General features: G+C 44.7%; 1 long non-coding RNA gene across 1 annotated transcript in view; it reads left to right on the forward strand.

Annotated features, from left to right (window-relative positions):
* Positions 1–916: 916 nt before the first annotated feature.
* The window catches only part of LOC137322539 (uncharacterized), a 58,164-nt gene continuing 45,590 nt past the window's right edge, over positions 917–13,490 (forward strand). The window contains exon 1 of the long non-coding RNA XR_010963163.1: positions 917–1,012. This is a non-coding gene — a long non-coding RNA (uncharacterized lncRNA). The remainder of the gene's footprint in view (positions 1,013–13,490) is intronic.

Genomic DNA, 13,490 nt, shown 5'->3' on the forward strand with positions numbered 1-13,490 from the left:
GGATTGGGTTGAGTGGTAGTGGTGGGTTCACAAATGGGGAGGTGAGGAAGTCCTCAGGAAGTGAAGGTAAGTTGAGGATGAGCCTTCAGTGGGTGTGAGGAGTGATGTGATGGAGTAGTCTTAGCAGTGCAGAATGATGTGAGGTGGTGGGGTGATGTGCAACACGGAATGCAGGAGAATCAGTAAGTGTACTTACTTTTGCTGACCTAGTTAGGTCATTGAAACGCTTCCTGCACTGGACCCAGGTGCAACAGATGTTGGTCCTGCTGGTGACCTCCTCTGCCACCTTGAGCCAGGCCTGGTTGTTGGCAGAGGCAGGGCATTTCCTCCTGTTGGCCGGGTAAAATAGTTCCCTCCTCCTCCTCACCCCAGCCAGCAGCACCTCAAGTGAGGCGTCACTGAATCTTGGAGCTGGCTTGCCCCTGTGCTGCTCCATTCTGTGTCCTTGCTCTTTGCTCCAGCAAAAGCCATTGGTGCAATGGCCCTTTAAATCCAGATACTCCAGCTGACAGCAGGAATGCAGGTGCACAGTCCACCCACTGCGCAGCTTTCGGACGGCAAATCCGGAAACAACATTAAGGGCCATCAATTAAGTCACGATCGGGTGGGGAACGGTAAGATTTTATTTTTCGGGTTACCCGTGCGCCCATTGACCACTCCCCACTGCTACCATCCCGCTGGCATTTTAAAATCGTGCACCTGGTAACTTCTTTTAAAAAATTCTAACAAATTAGTAAGCAAAGTAAAATTAGCAAATATCTTGTTGTTAAATTGACTCCTAAAAATGTTTTATATGGGTTATTTATTAATGAGCTTCATAATGCCCCTTATGTGAATGGTTGTATCATGTTAGTGTTAAAAACGGACTCAGTATTGTATTTATAATTTGTTATGTACGTTCTACATTACAGAAATACCTAGGTCAAGCTTCAATAATTCATGAGCACAACCTGTAACCATGGAACTTGCATGGCAACTAATATGACAGCCAACAACAAAACAACATATTACAGTAGGATGCAGCCAACTTTCAATCCCTTTAAAATTTCATCTCCTTCAGCTTTCAGACTCTAGGCAATTGCCAGCAGTCAAGTACTGGAAAAAATCTGTTTCAATTTAACTCATTTTATAACTTATTTTGTTTCTGTGCGTACGTGTTTGTCTATGTGTATGTGTATGAATTAATTGCTCTCGAGGTAGTACAAAGAAGGTTCACTCGGTTAATCCCGGGGATGAGGGGGTGGACATATGAGGAGAGGTTGAGTAGATTGGGACTCTACTCATTGGAGTTCAGAAGAATGAGAGGCGATCTTATTGAAACATATAAGATTGTGAAGGGGCTTGATCGGGTGGATGCGGTAAGGATATTCCCAAGGATGGGTGAAACTAGAACTAGGGGGCATAATCTTAGAATAAGGGGCTGCTCTTTCAAAACTGAGATGAGGAGAAACTTCTTCACTCAGAGGGTGGTAGGTCTGTGGAATTTGCTGCCCCAGGAAGCTGTGGAAGCTACATCATTAAATAAATTTAAAACAGAAATAGACAGTTTCCTAGAAGTAAAGGGAATTAGGGGTTACGGGGAGTGGGCAGGAAATTGGACATGAATTTAAATTTGAGGTTAGGATCAGATCAGCCATGATCTTATTGATTGGCGGAGCAGGCTCGAGGGGCCGATTGGCCTACTCCTGCTCCTATTTCTTATGTTCTTATGTTCTTAATTGTCAAAATGACTGATAATTTCCATTGCCAGCCTTGTTTTGTTTTATTGATTTATTCATTAATATTGGTTTAAGAAAAGATCATTAACACCTGTTGTATTATGATTTTATAGATTTATATAATACATGGTTGTCAGGCTAAGGGTTAAAATTACAGGACAATAAGAAAAATGTCAAAACCATCATCTAATGAAATATTGCTTTCTTGAATGCAGCTGGATTCTTCAGCAATGGATGCATTTTTTTGGTTTCATTATACATATGCTTTGCTGATCTGATGGCACAATTTGTAACAGTGGCGAGGTGAGGGAATAAAATAGATAAAGTTGAGGTAAAAAAATTGTGCAAGAATACTGGAAAAGGAATGAAAAGAAAAAAGGGGGAAAGGGGAATTAAAATTAAAAAGTAGAGATTTGAAAAACAAAGTTCCTGAAAAAGCAATAAGTGAAATGGCATTTCCTCAACCAGGTACTAGGGATATCAGAGGAAACCGGGATCGAGGTTATTCGGCACATTTTGTGCCAGTCCAAAGAATTTTGGCTTTGCAGTGCACAAGAAGGTTAATTTTGTGAATTAGTATTCCCGATGCAAAGATTTGTGTGGGGGGTGTACATTTTGGGAATTCGGTGATGGAGGTCATTGTGCCCCACAGGACTTTCCATCCATTAAAATAAATGGATGGAAAATCCTGCAAGACGTGCTGAACTCTGTGCCTAAATTTGTAAATCCTGCTCTAAAATTTACAAAGCAACAGCTTAATCTTTAAAATTAAAGCTTAAAGAGATAATGATTGGTCCACTGTACAGTCTTTATGTTTTGATTCTAGCAATTTACCAATATTAAAAGTTTCACAAAGATTCTGGAGGAAAAATTCAACTCACAGCCCTCTGTTTTACTGGCATAAAATCAGCATACATTTCACATCGTGATCACTCATTCTCAAGTGACGCCATATTGACTTGAGCAACTTTTAGTCGTCCAGGGCGCCCGTCTGAAAGCAGAGGGGGCCTAATAAATATATGCAAATTAAGTTCCTGCGCTTAAAACCTGCCCATAAAACCTTGGCGACAACAGTTGGGAAGGAGGTTGCACCAGTGTTATTTAAAGGGATCCTCAGCTGTGTTCAGGTAAGTCTCTGGTTAGTCGTTCTAGACTGCTTGTGGACATTTAGGCCTATTTCTGGCTGTGTTGGCTGCTGTAGTCGAGTTTAGAAATGATGGAGAGTTATTTTTTGGAGCTGCAGAACAATCTCTGCCCAGGGGCTTGTGCACAAAGTTACTCCTCCAACACGGGTGTGCTGTTTGGTCTGCCATTGGGGCTGGAGGATGAGGAGGATGAAGAGCAGCAAGTCAGAGTGCAGAGACCTGCAGCTGCTGGGAGAAGAGGGTATTGGAGGGGAGGATGAAGGACGTGAGTGTAAAGGAACAAAACAGCTCACCTCCAGTTAACTGAGGAGCAGTGTGTCCAGTGAATCTGTTTCATTGGGGAGGCTGGGACAGAGCTATGTCACCTGTTGTAGCACCAGCTGCAGCCCAGCACCAATCACACATTTCATTACCTGTGGCTCTGAAGGTTACTGTGGCTCTGACTGTCCAGACCTCAGGGTAATTCCAGGCTGCAACAGATGACATTAACAACATCAGACAATTTGCAGTGCATTGCTGCATCAAGCAGGTGATGATGTGCTCCTCATTAAAAAATACAAATTCATCGGGCTCGATTTCCCCGGGAAATTGCGGGTGGGGTGGGGGCGGGGGGGGCTCCGAAAACCAGGGAAATCCTGTTCGGGTTCGAAGTTAAATCACAAAATCAACCTACCTTTCCACCCTGCTCCGAGGTCTGATGTTTCCCTCTCTGATCTCCCCCTCTTCAACACCCCCCCCCCCGATATCCCCCTGATCTCCCCCTCTTCACCCCCCCCCCGATATCCCCCTGATCTCCCCCTCTTCACCCCCCCTTCGATATCCCCCTGATCTCCCCCTCTTCACCCCCCCCGATATCCCCCTGATCATCCCCCTGATCTCCCCCTCTTCACCCCCCCGATATCCCCCTGATCTCCCCCTCTTCATCCCCCCCTATATCCCCCTCGATCTCCCGTTCTTCACCCCCCCTCGATCTCCCGTTCTTCACCCCCCCTCGACCTCCCCTTCTTTACCCCCCCTCGATCTCCCCTTCTTCACCCCCCCCCCGATCTCCCCTTCTTCACCCCCCCCGATCTCCCCTTCTTCACCCCCCCCCGATCTTCCCCTCTCCTCTCCTCCCCCCCGATCTTCCCCTCTCCTCTCCTCCCCCACCCCGATCTTCCCCTCTCCTCTCCTCCCCCCCCGATCTTCCCCTCTCCTCTCCTCCCCCCCCGATCTTCCCCTCTCCTCTCCTCTCCTTCCCCCCCGATCTTCCCCTCTCCTCTCCTTCCCCCCCGATCTTCCACTCTCCTCTCCTCCCCCCCCGATCTTCCCCTCTCCTCTCTTCCCCCCCCACCGATCTTCCCCTCTCCTCTCTTCCCCCCCCCCCGATCTTCCCCTCTCCTCTCTTCCCCCCCCCCGATCTTCCCCTCTCCTCTCTTCCCCCCCCCCGATCTTCCCCTCTCCTCTCTTCCCCCCCCCCCGATCTTCCCCTCTCCTCCCCCCCCCCTCTCCGATCTTCCCCGTTCCAGCCTGTCAATCAGGCTGGCTGCTGGGCATGAAACCCGGAGGCCATGTTAATCACCATCAATTACACTGCGATCGTGTCGGAAACAGTAACTTTTGTTTATTTGGTTTGCCACGTGCACTTTCACCCTCGCCTTCCCCCCACCACCACCTCTGACAACCCACCAAAGGCTGCATAATTGAGGGCCCCGCAGTATTGTGGATAGAGGTGACCACATACTCCATGACTGACTGCATTGTTCCCATACCCTTTGTGATGACCCACATAAGCTGGAGGTGGACTCCTTCATACTGTCCAACATTGTGTGTAGACTCGCTGATGGGTCGTCCAATAAACTGCGAAGTTGCTGGTGCATACCCATCAATCTTCTTCTATAGGCTGAGTCCTGAAGTCAACATCGGTGCCCTCCGGCAAGCTGGCTCCTGGGCTGTTCTATCCTTCTGCTCTTGCTCCTCCGCACTTGGGCTCAGTGAATCTCCCAATGCAGACGCTTCTAACTGACCTCCTAAACTATATGGGATGCCATTTTCTGAATTGATGCTTGCAAGGGTATGACTCCAGGCGGGCTGTCCTCCTCGTCCTCTGCTACAACTGGGCCCATTACATGTGATGGACATGGAAAGGGAAGAGGGAGACAAGGGTTTGCAGTTAGTGACAAGGGTTAGCTGAGACAGATGAGTGGCAGCTCAAAGCAACATCACCTTGTTATGCAGAGTGTGTAAGGGTGAGAATTCAGTGAGAAGAGAAAAGGACGGTAAGATGCTCAAACACAATGTGGAGCGTATCCTCCAACCTCGCCAGTCGCAACACCCTTGGCGTGCCCACTGCCCAAGAGTTTCAGTGCAGCCTCTTCCAGTGGGCACAGGACTTATAGGGATGGCAGCCCTCCTCCTGGCCTCGTCTGCTCCCTGGTATTGTGTGTCAGCTTGTTCTGCAAGAAGAAAGGGAGTGTGTTAGTGTGTGGCTTGCTGAAAGGTTGTAGAGATGTGCATGTCAGGGTAGAATAGTGTGGATGGTGTGTGAAAGATACCACAGGTGTGGGGAAGTGATGGAAGTAATTTGAGGACAACAGGAGGTGTACTGTGTGCAAGTAACCGCAGAAGATGGTTCAGTGAAGTGTGCTGCTGTGATTGAAGGAGGGGGATGAGAAGCAGGGAAGGGAAGGCTTGTAAGTGCTGGGGCCACAAGTGATACAGGGCTAAGCAGAGAGTAAGAGAGATGTAAGTAGTGGTCTTACCTTAGCAGTTCTGGTCAGATCATTGAATTTCTTGTAGCATGCAGTTGGGTCCTGAGCAATGCTCCTCACATTAACCTGCTCTGCCACTGCTGACCAATGCTGCCGGGCTATTTGCTTTGGCACTTTTCTCTCGTCAGCTAGAAAGAGCAGCTCTCTCCTCCTGGTCAACTCTTCCACAAGGGTCTCCAGAGCAGTGTCTGAAAATTGGGCCGCACTTATAGAGCTTCTTCCAGCGCCATTATCACTTCATCATGACCAAGAGCTATGATTAAAAACAGCCAAAGTGCTCCTCCCCTTTAAGAGGTTTCAGGCTGTTTTTAAACAGCATCACTGCCACCCGATTTCCCAACCCCCAAGTGATGAGCTGTCAATAAACAGCATGAATAGCCCTGGCAGCTCACCAATCATAAAGAAATGAGGCACGAGCCAAATTGGTACTCGTGCCTCTCACCGACGTCATTGGGCACGCATTATTGGCCGGGATGCTGATTTTCAGCGCAAATTGAATTTCTTCCCCTATGATACCAGAAAGCAGAGTTGAGTGCATGTGTTTAAATAATCATCAGTGCCCTGTCTTGCCCTGACTATGAGTGCAGAACCTGTAGTGTACACTGCTTTAAAAGCATGTATCAGTGTTAAAAGCTACGTGTAGTCTCAAAGTGTAATGGTTTCTGTTAACCATTAACAGAATGGTACCACCATTTAAGGCATCACTTCAGTTTGATATGTGGAATAGGGAGTAAAAATGTTTGATATTACCAGTAAAAACTAAAAGAATTGCATGCAGTCTGTGCATTGTATGAAAGAAAATACAAACAGAACTTTCATATTCTAAGCATAAGGTATTACAATGACATTTGGAAACAGGGTGGCTTGGTAGACAACCACTAGTTATACAGTTCATTGTTTCTGATAGATGGCATAATTAGTGCTGCCATTTGTTTAAATCTTGCAGTTTTATTTATTGTACTTACAAATGGTGGAAGGCAACACATTAAATATATAATTCGAATGGTGAATCCATGTGCAGCTTTTGCCTCTGTGTGGCAGTTTGGAGCCACTGCATTTTACATAAAGATTATCTGGAATAACTAAATAGGAGATGTGTAGTCACCAAATGGTGTATTCCGTCTTTGGTTCCTCCAGTTTTCTCCCTTTTACATCCCTCCTCTCTTAAAAGAGTGACTCCAGGTGGGATACAGGTCCAAAGGTGTGGACAGTTTTCTGGTACCTCGAACAGATAGCCATTCTTCATATATGAGCGTAGAATTATATGGGCTGTAAATCTGCTTTCAAAAGGAGCTGAATGATAATCAGTAAATAAATGAGGATCGATCTGAATGATAAATTCTCTTCTGAAAACTATCTTTCACTTTCTTTTTAAACAAGGATTGTAGACTATTTCTATGTAGCAGCATACAGCCTCATTGTTATTCATCATGCCACACTCAACAGAATCATGGGACATTAAGCATTTTCTTGTGCTAATGATTACTAAAATGTATTATTACAGATTACTCAGACTCTCTGAAGTGTTTTGTAGCACAGCTTAGATTGTCTATGTGCCACAAATCACTCAAGGTATTTGATCGAGGTACTACAATGTTGTAGTTACTCTTGGCACTGGCAGGACTGAGACACATTAAACAACAGCACCTGACTCATGCTAGCAGGGTTATAATAATCTGTAGCAATATGTTCTTGAACTCACACACACATGCTTAAAGTCACACAGTGAGACGCTGCGTTTTAGAGAAAACTGGAATGCCCATTGTGTCTAATTGCTTTATTGGACACATACAGTTTCATCCGTTTTACCCAAGGGGGGAGTGGGTCATTCATACTAATAAGTAGATTGGCTATTAACTTTCAAAGTACAGTATAAAGTCAGGTAGGATGAAGAACTACTGAGGGACTTTCTTATGCTGTGTAGTTTCTGGTACAAACATTGTTGGCTCTGTTTGAAGCTGTATGAATGGATAGCTTTCTGGTAAAGAAATTCTGGCCCTGATATTTCCGAGGAGGTGGTGAGGATGTGGGGGAGCATGATAGCTCGGGGAAAATTCAGCAAGGCCGGGGACACGGAAGTCATGCCAAATTTAACAGCAGGACCTTATTATAATTTTTTTCTTCTGTTTCCCGCCCGGCAGCTGACCAAATCAACAGGCTGGCCAGCTACTGGGTGGGAAAACCAGCGGCAGGAGGCCACAGGTGGAGACCCTTAGAGATGGGAGGGGGAAAGGAGCAAGAAATCAGGGCTTGGTGAGGGGAGGTCACCAATCGCAGGAAGGAGGGAGGGAGAAATTGGGGCTTGCGGGGGAGGGGGAGATCAGTGATGAGACTGGCAGACTGGCTTCATCCAATACAGCTGGAGGCATTTTCCAGGATCAACTACATCAGATACGGACTGACACCACAAAGAACAGTGTTTTAAATAGAACTAATGTTAAATGAAGATAATGTACTCTCTCTCTTTATTTAAAATAGTAATAATTTGCTCCATCTGAATGAGGCTAAATAACTTCTGTTTTAAATAGAATTTATAATTTATATATAGAATCAAAAAATGAAAATGTCATTGCTAGATCGTCTTCATAAGAGTGATTAAACAATATTTTCCACCATATCTCAGGATTGTATTACTTTCTGACTTCTTTTATACTTATCAATGCTGGGTAATGAACTGTATTTCTGTGTGAGCACCTCAAGCATTCCCAGGTTATGGATAGCCCTGGATAGATGCAAAGTAAAGCTCCCTTTACTCTGCCCTTATACCGTGCCTTAATCCTAAACATATCCTCCATTAAGCTAGTGTGCCATTTCCATCCCCCGTACTACTTGTTGTTTGGCCTTTCTGCATAAGATTGCTAATTTATAGTTCCAAGTTATGACAATTTGTGCTATGGGCCCACACACATTAGGAATTGGGCTGCCATTATTCATTGTATCAACCAGTCCTCAATTGCACCATGTCTAAAGTAATGCAAGATCAGAATTCGAATCTGTTTAATGAATATAATAAATGGAGATGTGTCTAATGTGTTCCCTAAGCTGCGTATCTTGAATATATTGTACTCCCAATATCATATTTGATCAGCGTATAATAAAACAGCGAATGTGACAAACAGTGAGTTATCCAGAATACTTAGAAGAAGCTGTGGAGGAGAGAATTTATTTTAAAAAGCAAGGAAGATCTTGGTAACTCACACAATAATCATCAAAACCATCTTCACAAGTGGAATGAATTCAATTTTCTGCCAATTATTTAGTTTCTACCAACTAAGAGTGGAGATGGCACTTTAATTCACCCCCGTAGATCATATGAGTTGTTCCCTGTCTCTCTCCAGAAAGTAGTGTGTATCTTTTTGAAAATCTCCATGGTAGAATTAAGGTTAAAGGTCATTGTGGTACAACATGGAACATTTTGCCGAAACAAGACACAGAACTAAGATAAATTGAACTGATAATAATGTGTTTTCATTCTGTACTTGAAAACCTCTTGCATTGTGCCTTTATATTGAGTTGTAGAACTAAAACGTCCACCGATCTAATGAGGGAATACATACCAATTTGGGCAGAGATAGCCCTGTGAATTTCTGCTGTAGCTGTTGTGGGCAGTTAGTGCAGATATAGTTCTGATTGTTACATCAATTCAACACATGGACTAAATTCTCTGTTCAACAGATGCAATATCACAAAAGGTTGGTCCATATTTTCACTGGCTACACAAGGTCTATAAAAAAGCTATGAGATGGCATGTTTGTTTCTTAGAAGCTAAAAGTAAATATGTTTGTTATTTAAAAGACAAAACCATTGCCTCGGGTTGAAATTCTCTCCACTAATTTTAAAGAAAGAATAGCCTTGAGCAAAAGGTGATGTGTGCCAGTAGTCATCCATATCTAATGTTGCTCTGAAGATTCATGCCCCTCCATATTGTAAGGGGTTTTGTTTCCGGGGCTTATTATAGGTCAGCCAGTTATGTTTTCCTGAGCTGCCCTGCCCGCCGTGCGGTTTTGAATCGCTTTCCCCTTCCTGATTCTGAGCTCAGGACTTATTGAGCGGTAATAAGGACAGACGAACAGACCAGTGGATTGGTGCAAGGAAAACCAATGTTTATTAATAAGAAAACTAAAACTACAAGGTAAACAGTATTATACAGAAGATAAAAGGAATCGCTATGGATGCAATACAGTCTTACACTTAACGGGGTGGAAGAAACTGACACATCGAGGGAAAATTCTAAAATCACAGTTTTAGCAATACCCCTTTAACTCCCACCCTTACACCTAGCTAGGTTGTCTTGTGACAGCCAGAAAAAAAATAATGCTCACCGATGAAACAGATGAAACGGCCTGGCCCCTGTGTCCTGCAGCTGTCGTCGACACGTGGTTGCGATGTTTACTGGACGGCCTTCCTTCTTGGTTGCTAGCAGGCAAGCAGGACACTGGACCGAAGCGAAGAGAGAGAGAGGTTCTGGGACGCCCCAGTTATACCCTCCTGGTAACAGGTTATTTTCGCGCCTCATCAGTTTGCTCCATTGCTTCTTCCGATGGGTCATTGTTAATTCCGATTTTTAAAGCTTGTCACACAAGGCTCCCCTTTGTATCCAATGTCCTAGGTGTTGATGGGCTTTGCTTTAAAACAAAGGCATGGCCCTACCATGTCTGGAGCAGTTACCTCTTTCAATGGCCTGTGAGTGTTGACCACCTGCTGTCGGTTTTGCATTAAAACAGAGACGTGTCTGAAGCAGTAATTCTCCCACATTCCATGTGTGTGTTGTGGATTCGTCTGGTGACCTCTCACCTATCCTTCCATCTTAGGATTTCAGTCAATGGCCAAAGTTTTTCCATACTCAGGGAAAAAGTGAATTTCTTTAGGGTTTTTCTCCGAGTTTTGGGGGATCTGTGAATTTTGAGAATCTTACACTATATAGCAAATATCAGCAAAAAGATTTTTGTTTGTTAAGGCATTGTTAAGGTAATTGATGACGAATTTGTAGAGCAATCTACTGTTGCATAGTTAAATCTAAAAGTATTTTACTCCAGTTTAGGCCTGGAATTATTGAGCATAAAGTTTGAAGTATCACCGCAGGCAGAGGCAGAGGCTTAGGAGCAGTTCTTGGATTCAATTTGTTGGCCAGAAATTGAGCATAATACATACCGTGAGGAAGAGGAAAAACACTAAAGAACGAAAGAGTTGATTTTTAAGCTCGTTAGTAAACTGATGGCTATTTCAATCTTATCTAGACCCAAATATAATGGGCTGATTTCCAACTGCAGAGCCCCCCCTCCCTCCCTTTCTCTTGCCTGAAGAATGGGTGGCCGACAGTGTAAAATTGGGCAGGGACCTCGGCCGTCTCCTGGACACCCAAGGCCCATCTGATGTAATTTTCAGATGGGCCTGTAAATGGGTGCACCACACACCTGCTCAAAACAAGTGGGAGGCTGCTTACGGTAGTCTTAGGACCCTGTTTGCAATTTTCAGCTAGTAATGAGCGGAGAGTTTGCCGCATACATTTGTACCAGACAGTAGGTGACCTTTCTAACAGTCCTTAAAGGGACCACTGGAGGTCACTCCAAAACAGCTTGGAACTTTCTCAGGAGCAATTTTTGTGGAGCCAGGAGGAGCTGGAATGCCGGCCACTGGGTAGGAGCCCACGTGAGACCCTCACTCCTTGGAACCCCCGCTATGTGCCTTCCCCCCAAAGTACCTCCCCACTTTTGTATAACTGATTTACAGCTCAGCTGGCCCATGGAGCCACTGGATTCTGCACCCCCCCCCCTCAACCCCCGATGTGGCCAGCTGTCCACCAGCACCCATTGAGCAGCTCACCTGAATTATGCTGCTGAGGCCTGAACTTAAAAATGGTTCGGGCCTCCCAACGTTGGCCTTAGGCAAACAATGTGGCTGCTCCACCAACTTCATGCCCATTTTGGACAGAAGTTAAAAATCGCCCCCTACGTATTTTCATGACTGGTTATGGAACTAGCTCTGTGACCCCATATCAACTTTCATACTGTAAAAATATTTTAAAGCTAGTTCAGCATTTCCAATTAAAACAATTGATGCAAGTTCTGAAAGCAGTGGTATAAGTGCCATTTCTGGCATTCATATTTCCAAACAAATTCAATGCTTGGTTATAAAAGGAAAGGGCTGCAGCATCCAATGAGAACAAGTTTTGAATTAAGTTCTGTAAAACCTGATCAGGTCTATTTCTAGGTTACTGAGCTGGACTAATTGTGTTCACAGAGTTTTAAGAGGACAAAATAAATCTTACTGCTTCTGGATGGTAGATTGTTAAAGTCAGTAATGACAAAGTGATCTAAGTACTGAAGCTAGGAGAGCCTGCCATGAAATATTATAGTTGGTGGGTAGAGACAGAAACCGGGGCTTCATTTCATTTCCAAGTTAATAAAGTTTGTCTGTACAGTAAACAAAAACCGTGTTAACAGCACACATCCCAGACATTTACCAAAGGACTCAAAAATTAATATGGGAGATACTAATCCTCCTAAATCTGCCAAGGGCGACACAAATATGAAAACTGTAAATACAGGATTAAAGCTTCTGATCTCCTAGTCAAGCTGCCTCCCTTTTCATATAACTTTTCCTAGTCCAAAAATTTTGGACAATTTAAAAATGGTCAATTCTTTGAAGACTGATCGCCACATGATGGCATCAAATACACTGGTGGTAGAAGTTCACACCAGATAAGCCCCTGTTAACCCATTCAACAAGTGATAAAATAAAGTGATAATATTTTTCTGTGTTAGGTTTTAAATGTTTTCAAAATAATCTTTCTTTCAATTAGTAACTGCACCATAAAATCCTGAAGTTACTATTATTGATTCTATAAAATAAACATCTAGGTTTTATTTTGCAATTTTGTCAGACTGGAAAGTAAAAATAAGGAGGTTAAAAAATAAAAATTCCATAAACTCTGTAGTACGCTGCAACCAACATTATTCATACTCCAATTATCTACCTTCATGACTACCTGCCAAAATTTTCACAGAACGAAGTGATGCATTTTGGAAAGATAGAACAAGGAGAGGCAACATAAACTAAATGGTACAATTTTAAAGGGAATGCAGGTACAGAGAGACCTGAGAGTTCACTTACATAAATCTTTGATAAGGCTATTAAAAAAGCTTATGGGATCCTTGGCTCTATAAATAGAAGCATCGAGTACAAAAGCAAGGAAGTTATGCTAAAACGTTATAAATCACTGGTTAGGCCTCAGCTAGAGTATTGGGCTCAATTTTAACATTGAAAAACAGGTGGGTTGAGGAGGGAGGGCATTGAAAATTGCCACCATTTCAGACCTGCCCCCAACCCGCCCATTTCCGGTCTTCACCGGGGCGGGCGACCAACCCACTCCCAGGAGGCAAGTCGTGCCTTAAAACCTTTAAAGACGGCATCAGGCCTCCATTTTTCTGGACTTCCCGATTTCAACCCCGGGAAGCTGGGATTCCAGGGCCTTCTGTTTTACGCTCGTGAAAGGAGGCGAGAAGGCCTGAGACTATCAGGTAAGTGCCTAGAAAGGTACAGCTTGTGGGCCCGGAGGAGCAGGTGTGCTTCCCCCAGGCCCAAGAAGCTTACCTGCACCGACCCCCACTCCCCACCAATGATCGCGCACACCCGACCCTCAATCATGGATCCAACCCCACCCCCCATTTGCGGATCCTCGACCCCCAATTGCAACGCCTCGACTCCCGATCCTCCCCCCATTCCATTCCTCCGATCCTCCCCCTCTCCCGACCCCAATTCTCCCCCATTCCGAACCTCCCACCCCCGACCCCCGGTCCACGCCCCCACTCCGATCCTCCAACCCCTGATCCTCCCCCTCGACGATCGCAGACCTCTGCGATGACCCCTGATCCCGA

Source organism: Heptranchias perlo, chromosome 6, assembly GCF_035084215.1.
Source record: "Heptranchias perlo isolate sHepPer1 chromosome 6, sHepPer1.hap1, whole genome shotgun sequence".
In the NCBI taxonomy this organism is placed as follows: domain Eukaryota; kingdom Metazoa; phylum Chordata; class Chondrichthyes; order Hexanchiformes; family Hexanchidae; genus Heptranchias; species Heptranchias perlo.